This window comes from Dipodomys merriami, unplaced genomic scaffold (assembly GCF_024711535.1).
Source record: "Dipodomys merriami isolate MVZ:Mamm:240054 unplaced genomic scaffold, mDipMer1.0.p SCAF_32, whole genome shotgun sequence".
Classification (NCBI taxonomy): Eukaryota; Metazoa; Chordata; class Mammalia; order Rodentia; family Heteromyidae; genus Dipodomys; species Dipodomys merriami.
In genome coordinates, this window is record NW_027204715.1 from 16382498 (window position 1) to 16393007 (window position 10510).

General features: G+C 35.1%; 1 long non-coding RNA gene across 1 annotated transcript in view; it reads right to left on the bottom strand.

The window, feature by feature from the left end:
- LOC138841423 (uncharacterized) overlaps positions 1-9855 on the bottom strand; it is a 47311-nt gene extending 37456 nt beyond the window's left edge. Inside the window, exon 1 of the long non-coding RNA XR_011376427.1 lies at positions 9779-9855. This is a non-coding gene — a long non-coding RNA (uncharacterized lncRNA). The remainder of the gene's footprint in view (positions 1-9778) is intronic.
- Between the last annotated feature and the right edge of the window lie 655 nt (positions 9856-10510).

The window sequence follows — 10510 nt, forward strand, 5'->3', positions numbered from 1 at the left end:
TGCTTTGACATGACATTTTGTAATTCTCCTTGTTGCAACAGGTCCACCTGAATCCTTAAACGACTTGTTTGTCCCCATCTCCTCCACATGTTATACTGACATCAAATAAAGTGAAAGCCAGGGTTACAATGTGGGGGAGGGACATACAAAGAAACAAAGAAATAATCTTATAAATGCGTTAGAAACACATGCATGAAAGAAAAGAAAACATTAAAATACATATTTAAGGGTTCGTTTTCCTAACATCACATTATCTGAACTTTTCCGCTTGACTCATACCTATACTAGATATTGCAAATAAGGGAAACCATGGGACCTATGTTTCTTTGGGCCTGGCTTACTTCACTTAATATAATTTTTTCCAAGCCTTTCCATTTCCTGACAAATGGGGAAATGTCATTCTTTCTGATGGAGGCATAGAATTCCATTGTGTATATATACCACATTTTCTTGATCCATTCATCTACTGAGGGGCTTCTGGGTTGGTTCCATATCTTAGCTATGGTAAATAATGCTGCAATAAACATAGTTGTGCTGGTAGCTTTAGTGTGGTCTTGTTTGTATACATTTGGGTAAATGCCCAAAAGTGCGATTGGTGGATCATAGGGGAGATGTATGTGAAGTCTTTTGAAGAACCTCCATACTGCTTTCCAAAGTGGTTGAACAAGTTTACATTCCCACCAACAATGAAGTAAGGTTCCTTTCTGTCCACATCCCCTCCAGCATCTGTTGTTGTTAGAGTTCTTGATTTTTGCTGTTCTAACTGGAGTGAGGTGATATCTCAATGTTGTTTTGATTTGCATTTCTTTTATGGCTAGGGATGTTGAACATTTCTTCATGTGTCTATTGGCCATCCTTCTTTCTTCTTCAGAGAAGCTTCTCTTTAAGTCTTTTGCCCACTTATTTATTGGGCAGTTGTTTCTTTGAGGATTTGTTGTTGGGTAGTTTAATTTTTTGAGTTTCAAGTATATTTTAGATATGAGACCCTTGTCCGTTGTATGGCTAGTAAAGATCTTCTCCCAATCGGTGGGCTTTCTATTGATCTTGCTAGCTATGTCATTTGCCCTGCAGAAGCTCTGCAACCTTATGCAATCCCATTTGTCCAACCTTTCTTTGATTTGTTGTGTTTCCGGGTCTCTATTCAGTAAATTTCGGCCTGAGCCAAGGAGACCTAGGGTTTCTCCTATTCCATCCTGTAATGTTTTCAGAGTGTCTGCTTTGAGTTCAAGGTCTTTGATCCATTTGGAGTTGATTCTGGTGCAGGGTTATATATAAGGATCTAGCTTTAGTTTTCTACATGTAGTTAACCAATTTTGCCAGCACCATTTACTGAAGAGGCTGTCTTTCTTTCATTCTATTGTTTTAGCTTCCTTATCGAAGATTAGATGGCTATAGGTCTGTAGGTTCATTTCTGGGTTTTCAGTTCTATTCCATTGGTCCTGAGGTCTGTTCTTATGCCAATACCAAGCTGTTTTGATTACTATGGCTTTATAGTAGAATTTGAAATTTGGTATTGATATTCCTCCAGCAGTGTTCTTTCTGTTGAGAAGTGTTTTTGCTATTCGGGGTCTTTTATTGTTCCATATGAATTTTTGGATTGCCTCTTCTATTTCCTTGAAGAATGAGGGTGGAATTTTGATAGGTATTGCGTTGAATTTGTAGATAGCCTTGGGAAGTATTGCCATTTTCACGATGTTAATCTTGCCAATCCAGGAGCATGGGAAGTTTTGCCATTTTTTAAGTTCTGTGTTGATTTCCTTTTTCAAGATTTTAAAGTTTTCATCATAGAGTTCCTTCACTTCTTTAGTTAGGTTAATTCCTAGGTATTTTATTTTTTTGTGGGGCTATTACAAATGGAGTTGCTTTCCTAATTTCAGCCACACTTTTCTCATTGTTGGCATATAGAAAAGCCATTGATTTTGGGGGGTTAATTTTATAACCTGCTACTTTGCCAAAGTTTTGAATCAGCTTGAGTAATTTGGGAGTGGAGTCTATGGGATTCTTTAAATACAAGATCATGCAAAGAGGGAGAGTTTTATTTCTTCTTTCCCTATTTGGATCCCCTTTATGTCTGCATCTTGTCTTATTGCTGTAGCTAGGCATTCTAATACTAGATTGAAGAGAAGTGGAGAGAGTGGGCATCCTTGTCTTGTTCCTGAGTTAAGAGGAAATGGCTTTAGTTTTTCACCATTGAGTATAATGCTGGCTATAGGTTTGTCATATACAGCCTTTCCAAGTAATGTTTTAAGCTATATGAATGGGGTTGTTTTCTTGATTTCTTCCCATTGGTATTTTAATATATATTGCATTAAAACTATAAATATCTTTAAAGAAATTTGAAAATTACAGTATACTCAATTTGTTATCATTTTTCTTCATCTTCATTTTGTGAATATTTTATAATATTCCTTAACAATATATTTCACACATTGGTTCTATTTATTCCCAGGTATTTTATTTTTGTCAACCCTGAAAATGGTACTGTTTTCCTCATTTTTGTCTCAGGAAATTCACTGTTACTGGTAAAAAAATGAAATGGATTTGTAAATGTTGATATTGTGTCTTGCAAGAACGACCTAATTTCTCCTAGTTCTAATACAATTTGGGTGGAATTTTTGGGGTTTCCTGATTGCAAGATCATGTCATCTGCATAAAGGGGCAAATTGGCTTCTCTTTCACAGCTTGGACAGCTTTTATAGCTTTCTATGTTGTCACTGGCTAGGAATCCCTGAATTGTGTAAAATATAAATTGTGAACATAATTGTTCTAGATTTGAGAGATATTTAGCCTCTAATCATCTGACAAAATATTGGTTGTTATTTTGTATCATTATAGTTATTAACAATATGAACATATAATTATTATAAATATTCATTACAATATTGAGGTACTTTCCATGTGTGCTTAATTTATTCAACATTTTATTTTATCATGCAGGGAAGTTAAATTTTATCTAAGGTGTTTTCAAGAGTTGAACCTACCATATGACTTTGGACCTAAAACTTGCTATTTTTGTGTATTAAACTAGTTAATTTTTTCATAATGAACCCTTCTTTGCATTCCTGGATGCTGGATTACCTCATGGCAATGGCAAATTATTATTACTATTATCATTTACATTCCATTGGATTTGATTTGCTAACATTTTGTTTAGGATTTGTGTAATTGTTTTCAAAGAAGTCACTGATAGGAAGCTATAGTCTTCTTTTGTGTGTGTGCTCTTGTCTAGTTTTGGTATCAGACATAAATTCAATTGGAAAAATTATTTACTATTTCTGTTTATATTTCTGAGCCTAGACTAAATTAGCATTGGATATTTAATGCTCGGTGAAATCTGACAGTGACATTATCTGACCCTGAACTTTTATTTTGATAGGCAATTTTTTTTTTTCTGATTCAGTCTTATACTTATTATTGCTATAGTCATGTATTCTACTTCTTGGTAATTCAGTCTTGGTAAAATGACATGCCTAGGAATTTTTCCATTCCTTTGCATACAGTTGTTCATAAGAATTCCCAGTGATATTTTGTATTTCTTTGATGTGAGTTCAGTTTCCCATTTCATGTCTGTTTTTGTATATTTTGCTTCTCTTATTTACACCATATAATTGTTTATGACAGAAAGATAGTTGAATTTCCCTGAACCTTAGGAATAAAATAGAAGATATAACTAAATCTGTGGGTGTGTTCCTCAGTATCGTATTGTTCTTTTTTTTTTGCGGGGGGGGTGGGGGGGAGGGTTCCGGTCGTTGGGCCTGAACGCTGGGCCTGGGTGTTGTCCCTCAGCTCTTCAGCTCAAGGCTAGCACTCTACCACTGGGCGACCTTCCCGGGCCCCGGCCCTGCCCCTCCCCACCTCGTATTAGTCATTTTTGTATGTTCTAAGTCCAATAAGTAATAAGATATCCCACAGGAATTAATGATATGCTAAAGAAACACAAGCATAATTTTGTATCCATAGATTCATAATTATATAACAATAAAGGTACCTGAATGGTGAATCAATACCTGAATTAATCTCATTTTTTACTTCCTTAACATGACCATGTCCTCTTCATCTTCTTAGATAACAATCTTCTAATAAAGCACTTGCTTTCTACCATTAGAAATCACAAATCTACTCATTTTACAGTGGGTATAGGTTTTCTTCTCAAAAATTATTGACTAAAGTGAGATGAAACTTCCATCCACTGAAGATGAAATTTTACTTGAAGATATACATTTGATGAAAGCCACAAATCCTTTCAGCTAAGAATCTTAATCAATTCCAAGCATTAGCAACTTGAAAAATAACTTCCATTAAAATCAATGAAGAGAAAATGTGAAAAACAACTTTAAAAATTCCCCAAACCTAGAACAGATACAGGAGAGAAAGAGAGAGTTGCCGTGTGTGTGGGGGGGGGGGGGTGGGAGGGGGAAGAAAGAGAAAAATAGAGACAACAGCAGACTTCTCATTAAAGACATCATATTATTGAAGAAAATATTCACTGGCATTACCTTTCCTGGGCAAGTACTACCACATGAACTATGACCCTCAAATTCTATTTTGCTTTAGTTATATTTTACATTTTAATGATCTCTTTTCAGAGAAGGGCTTCTACTATAGTATCCTCTCCTATGCCTCTGACATAGCTGACATTCCAGAAATATACCTCTGCAGTGGGCTCATTTCTTTAGATAAGATCTTGCTAACTCTTTGCCTGGACTGACCTGATATCCGGAAGTATCTTTCCAAGGCAAATCTGAGCTTCTCTACATTAATAAAACATAATTAAAAAGTGTATATATTTCTCCCTCACACCTAAGAAAGCTAAACATATATATTCAAAAATCTTATGTATTTATCTCATAAAATGAAAAGAACTTTTGAGTTGACAATGTAAAAGTAGAAAATCGTTAAGAAGTAAATTGTTAGAAATACTGTATTTCAGATATCATAATTTTGCTTTCTGTAAAGCTATACCCTAATTATATTCAAAGTAAAATAGTTTTATTTTGCTTAGCTTGTAAGCAAATATAAAAGCATAATAATTTAAGTGAATATTTTTTTGCATAGCCAAGGTGAAGGTTAAGGTTTTATTCCAAATATAATAAAGTAAATAATCTTAGTAGGCAGTTCCTTTGTCTTTAAGCAGGCTGAATGTTTCCAACAAGAACAACCAGAGCAAAAAGAGATGCATGGGTACAGCATCAAGAATAGGCTCACATGTATAACATCAGCTAACATATTTCTACATAGCCATAGGGACCTCAGTGGGATGAAATGACAAATATCTAATGAAGGATATATCCAAAATAAATATAGAAGTGAAACAACTCAAGAATAGAGTAAGTAAAGTAATAACACTATTCTAAAAATTGGAAGAGGATTGAAATAGTCATCTGTCAAAAATATATACAAATGGTGAGCACATATATTATGCTGTTCAACATTAAAATAACCAGAAAAAATTAAATTAAATCATAATATACTATTAATGAGCACTATCTTCAATGACTAACATTTAAGAATAAAAACTTCGCAAACATTGGCAAAAATGGGAACAAATTAAAGCCTTGTGAGTTGTTAGTAAAAAGTAAATTAGTAGCCATCTATAAAACAATAGGGAGGGTCTTCAAATGATTATAAGTAGAACTACCAACTGTTACAATGACCAATCTTATCTTTGGGTATATATCCAAAGTAGTAACAAAAATCACTACCTTAAGGGATGGCTACATCTCCTGTTTACTTTTACATCATTCACAGAAGCAAGATAGGGAATGAACTCAAGTGTAGATATACAGAAAGCCTAGTGAAAGATTGTGAAAAATATGTATATTTTGGATATTCATCAGTCATATTTTTCCTTGTTGTAAATTTCCTTTGTTTGTGGGAACTAAAAATATCAGTCTCAGAAACAGAGAAGGCACAGTGGAGATAAGGAAATGTTTCTGGTGTTAGGCAACTTGTTGTTACTATTGGTAAAACATACTGCAAAATTTATCTTAAGAGAAACAATTGCTCATTGATTTGGGTTATGACTTCAGAGGGTTTAATACATGGTCAGATGATGCATGTTTTCCAAGCCTGTGGGGAATCTGTGCACTGTCTTAGAGCAGGAAGAAGTTGTTCTCATCATGTTACAAGGAAGCAGAAAGGGAAGGAATGGATCCCAAGGGACAAGACTTATCTTTCTGTAGTATGTCTCCAGTGGAATACTTGTCTAACTATCCCCTACATCCTGACAGATTATTGATCTCTGAATAAACCAATGAATTAATCCACTGTGAAGGTTAGACCCTTATAACCCAATCACCTCTCAATAGAGCCCCAGCACAAAAACTCAGCACATGATAAGGAAAATCATGTCAAAATTTCAAACTACTTAATGTCTCCAACTTTCAGTTAGATAAGAGGAACAAAGTCTGCATAACTGTTGTACAGAATGGTAAATATAATAAATAAGAAGGTAATGCATACCTGAAAATGTCTAAGAGCCTACACTTTACATGATTTTTATAAAAATGAAAATGATCTGAGTATTGGTTCTGCTAATTATGGTTATGTAAATATCCCACAATACACGCATCTATCAAACATGGCATAAACCAGGAAAACACACTTTGTATGTGAATTTGAGAAATATAGTTAACTCTTGCAATGAAAGTTAGAAAAATACTACTTTTATAAATCAGCCCATGTCCTTTCTTCTACCCATCATCCTAATTTATCATAAGCACACAATAATGCATTAAATTTAAAATGTGCTTATCCTATTTCTTAGAAAATTAAAAAAATACACATCCTCTATCGCATTTTTCTTTTTTTTCTTTTTCTTTTTTTTTGGGGGGGGGTCCGGTCGTGGGGCCTGAACTCTGGGTCTGGGCACTGTCCCTCAGCTCTTCAGCTCAAGGCTAGCGCTCTACCACTTGAGCCACAGCACCACTTCCGGCTTTTTTCTTTTTGCTTATGTGGTGCTGAGGAATCGAACCCAGGGCCTCAGGCATGCAAGGCAAGGGCTCTACCACTGAGCCACCTTCCCAGCCCGTCTATAGTATTTTTCTAGCTGATAGAGGTCTGGCATCATACTTTAAAATACATAAAATAAATTCTATATTAATATTATCTGTATTAAAATTACTGTTATTTTCTTTTGTTCTAAATTTCCAATTAAAGATTATAAATTATTTAAATTAGGAGAGAAAATGCTGGAATATTGAAGCTTTAATTAAAGTAACCTAGTAAAATCTAGCACACTTTTCATTGATTATGGCACATTAAAACAATATGGATACCAGAGGTCTTTGTTCTTGTTTTAAATGCACTACATGATTTTTTTTGTTTCTTTTGTATGCTTTTCCTCTTATGGTATAACCCCTGTTGTCACTGTATTTGATTTTGGTACCCTGCATCTTGTATATACTTTTATATAATTTGTGGAGGGGAAGGGGAATAACAAAATGCTGAAATGAGGACACAGGATGACCCATTGTAGCAATGAGATTCACAAGACACTATGTTGGACATGAACTTTACAACTTGCCTGGGCGGGGGTGGGGAGTGGGGGAAGTGGGAGAAGGAAGGGATAGTAGGAGAAAAACATAGGAGGGTGTAACAATATTCGATAAGAAATATGCTCATTACCTTACTCATATAACTGTAATCCTTCTATACAGCATCTTTACAATAAAATAAAATTTAAAACAACAAGACAAAACAAAAAATGTCAAGCCTTCAGTGCTTATATTAACAACTATTTACTATCTGTTCCCTTTGTATGGTGATTTCTACTCAAGTTGCTTCTTCAAAAACCTGGTAGCAACTGGGTTCACCTATGCTACATTTCACTTAGACCAACATCTTTCTTTCTTTTTTTTTGTAATACACAATAAAGTAGAAGATATCCTGGGGCACATTATTGGGTACAGATAGGAGCATGAAGGTGAGTGAAAACATGGGCTGAAATAACTTTATGTCCTTACACTTTACTTAGAAGTCATTGGTCAAATCAAATTATACAGGATGAACATCATCCTATGAAAGAAGTAAAATAATATCCCAATTGGCTTCAATAACAGAATGATTCAGGCCTGTGTAAATATGACTTTCCCTTTAATAAGGCTGGGGAATCATGGTTCTGGTGATTTACTACACCACTTTTGATGTTCACTTAAATATTTTAACAAGATTGCATATGAAGGTGTACTTTGTTGTCTTTATTATTAAAATAGTGCTTGAATGTCATTGGGGCTTTAGTAAAATAGATGAGAATACAAGGCTGAATAATGAGTCTGTTGGAAAAGTTAAAAGCAATTATGATGCCAAGTGAAGTCTAGACAAAAATGGCCAATAGCATGAGGAGATTGGTAAAGAGGGTCGATACATGGCGACTGAAAGTCCAGGCTGTAATCCATGAGTGAAAGAAGAATAGGAGAAAAATCCATTTAAGTTGCTGTATTAAGAAGCTACAGAAAATGGAATAAAAAATAACAGAATTTTCAGGCAAGCAAAGTTTACCTTATTTAACAAAATGTATTGATTTCACTTTGTATGTTGCATAACTTATACCTTAGCAGCCTATCAGGTGTTGTAAACAGATATTAACTACTTTAGTCTATTTTTGTGCCAGTCTTATAGAATACTAAAGACAGGATAACTTACAATGAAGAGAAAAATTATTAGCTCCGAGTTCTGGAAGCTGTTAGGTCTAGTATTTAGAAATTGACTACTAACAATGACCTGCTGAACACATCATTGCACTTTAGAAGTTGAGAGGGAAAGAAAAGCTAGAGGGATCTAACCTTATTCTTGTAATAATACCAGTCAACTAAGTTATCATGAATGAATTTTCTCTTACAGTTTCTACCACTTCAAAGTACTACAAGGGCAATGAGATTTTTAACCTGTGTTACAAAAGTATAATATTAAACAAAAATTAAAATAAAAGCCAGATGGCGGTGGCTCCTGCCTGTAATTTTAGCTACTCAGGAGGCTGCGATCTGAGGATTGTGGTTCAAAGCCAGCCCGGACAGGAAAGTCTGTGGCACTCTTATCTCCAATGACCCACTAGAAAACTGGAAGTGGTGATGTGGTTCAAGGTGCTCCCATTGAGCTGAAGAGCGGAGGGACAGCGCCCAGGCCCAGAGTTCAAACCCCACAACTGACAAAAAAAAAAAAAAATCAATTCAACCCAAAAAGCAGCAGAATCCCATTTTAAACTGCTTGGTTCTCTTGTTTCATGCTAGTAGCTATCCAGGAAACTGAGATCTAAAGATCAGAGTTTGAAGCCAATCCAGACAGACAAATCTTCAAGATTCGTATCTCCAATTAATTTGCAATAAGCTGGAAGTGGAGGTGTGGCAAATGTTGAAATGTTGAAATGTGAGTGAAAAAGCCAATGAACAAATAAACAAATAAACAAAATAAATAAAATAAACAAATAAATAAAATCACCCAAACCACAAAACTAAAACACCATGAAATAACACAATTACATATTTGGTACTAAAACTGAATAACTTTTACATTCAAAATGAAGTTATTTTTACACACAAATAACCTCAAAATCCTTACCTGTGTCTGTCACCAAATTCCAAAAGCACAATATTAAATCTCATCTGAGTATGAAATCTTTGGGACTCAAGGTATAATGCACTCTGAAGCAAATGCTCACCTGCAACATCATTAAAGTGTCTACATTCAAACACAATGATAGGAAAGGATATACATTCCTATTCCAAAAGGCAGAAATGAACATGAAAAGACAGAACTCATCCCAACTATGCCCAAAACTCACAGACGAAAAAGAGGAAACCTTGAAGCTCCAGAATAAAATCTCTTGCCTATAAAACTCTCCCAAGCTGCCATTTCATGATGTTCGTTCCAGAGTTCTAGAATCTTCAAAGTTCCTCTGGCATTGGACTTCCATTATGTCTTATTCTGGTAGGAACTCTTGATCATAACTGCAGTCTCAGGATTCTACTTGGAATTACTCTAGCAAAAGTGATAAGTGACACTTGTGACAAGTCTCTGACATTGAGATACAAAAAAAAAAAAAAAAAATCACTTGCCTACACCTCTTGCCTTCTGTATGCTTATAGAATTAGCACCCGGTGGATGTCACCAAGGTGTCTAGCTTGTGCTCTTTGCAGTGACATATGAAGTTGTTTCCGGGACAATGTCAGCTCCAAATGGGGAAGTCCGTAAGCCAGGAGTACACTAGAATGGAAGGAATCAAGTCCCTATATGGTCCTAGACAGCAAACCACGAGATTCCATCCATACCATGGGCTCATGATTAATCAAATCCTTCTGCCCTTGAGAATTTATGGTGCTCTGAGACTGTATTGGCAACAGTCAGCCTTGAAGATCTCATCATGTCTTCTTTAGACAGAAAGAATATTTTTTGTTTTCTTCAGCTCATCCTAAACTTCTTTGCAAACATGCTTGGCCATCCAGTTGATCTGCTTGCTTCAACATACTTTTTTATTTTTCATATTTCCAGGCTGGAAGTTTTGCAAGTCTATTTC